This window comes from Mizuhopecten yessoensis, unplaced genomic scaffold (assembly GCF_002113885.1).
Source record: "Mizuhopecten yessoensis strain PY_sf001 unplaced genomic scaffold, ASM211388v2 scaffold2065, whole genome shotgun sequence".
NCBI lineage: Eukaryota > Metazoa > Mollusca > Bivalvia > Pectinida > Pectinidae > Mizuhopecten > Mizuhopecten yessoensis.
Window position 1 is genome coordinate 235,299 of NW_018404360.1, and position 955 is coordinate 236,253.

Sequence of the window (955 nt, forward strand, 5' to 3'; positions counted from 1 at the left end):
CCCTTGGTTTCATTAATGCGATGCATGCGTTCCATGATGTTGTATTGCACTCATTGATCTACCAGTTATGTTGAATGATTTCTCTTTTAATATCAATTACTCACAAATACTTCATATATTTCAATCATACAAACAACTGCTCATTCAATGTGTGACGGGCGTACTATATACCGCTCGCGGTAACCTTGTTACACTTAGAACACTGTTGTTATTTATATTTGAATCCTGGTCTAGTCCCAATACATTTTTACCCTCAGAACACTGTTGTTATTTATATCTGAATCCTGGTCTAGCCCCAATGCATTTTTTACACTCAGAACACTGTTGTTATTTATGTCTGAATCCTGGTCTAGCCCCAATACATTTTTACGCTCAGAACATTGTTGTTATTTATATTTGAACCCTGGTCTAGCCCCAATTCATTTTTACACTAAGAACACTGTTGTTATTTATGTCTGAATCCTGGTCTAGCCCCAATGCATTTTTACACTCGGAACACTGTTGTTATTTATATTTGAATCCTGGTCTAGCCCCAATACATTTTTACACTAAGAACACTGTTGTTATTTATATTTGAATCCTAGTTTAGCCCCAATACATTTTTACACTCGGAACACTGTTGTTATTTATATTTCAATCCTGGTCCAGCCCCAATACATTTTTAGGTCACCTGAGACAAAGTCTCAAGTGACCTATTGCGATCGCCTTTTGTCCGTCGTCGTCCGTCGTGCGTCCGTAAACAATTTACATTTTCGGCTTCTTCTCCAAAACCCCTGAACCAATTTCAATGAAATTTTGCAGGGACCTTCCATGGACAAAGGTCAACAAAAATAGTTGCCGGTTTAGTCCTAAGTCCCCAGGGGCCTGAGGGGCGGGGCCAAAAAGGGTCAAATTGACTAAAATTTCAAAAATCTTCTTCTCCAAAACCCCTGAACCAATTTCAATGAAATTTTGC

At 38.4% G+C, this 955-nt stretch overlaps 1 protein-coding gene across 1 annotated transcript in view; it reads left to right on the forward strand.

Moving 5' to 3' along the window:
- The window catches only part of LOC110444814 (DCN1-like protein 1), a 24,161-nt gene that overhangs the window by 13,976 nt on the left and 9,230 nt on the right, over positions 1-955 (forward strand). The window lies entirely within an intron of this gene.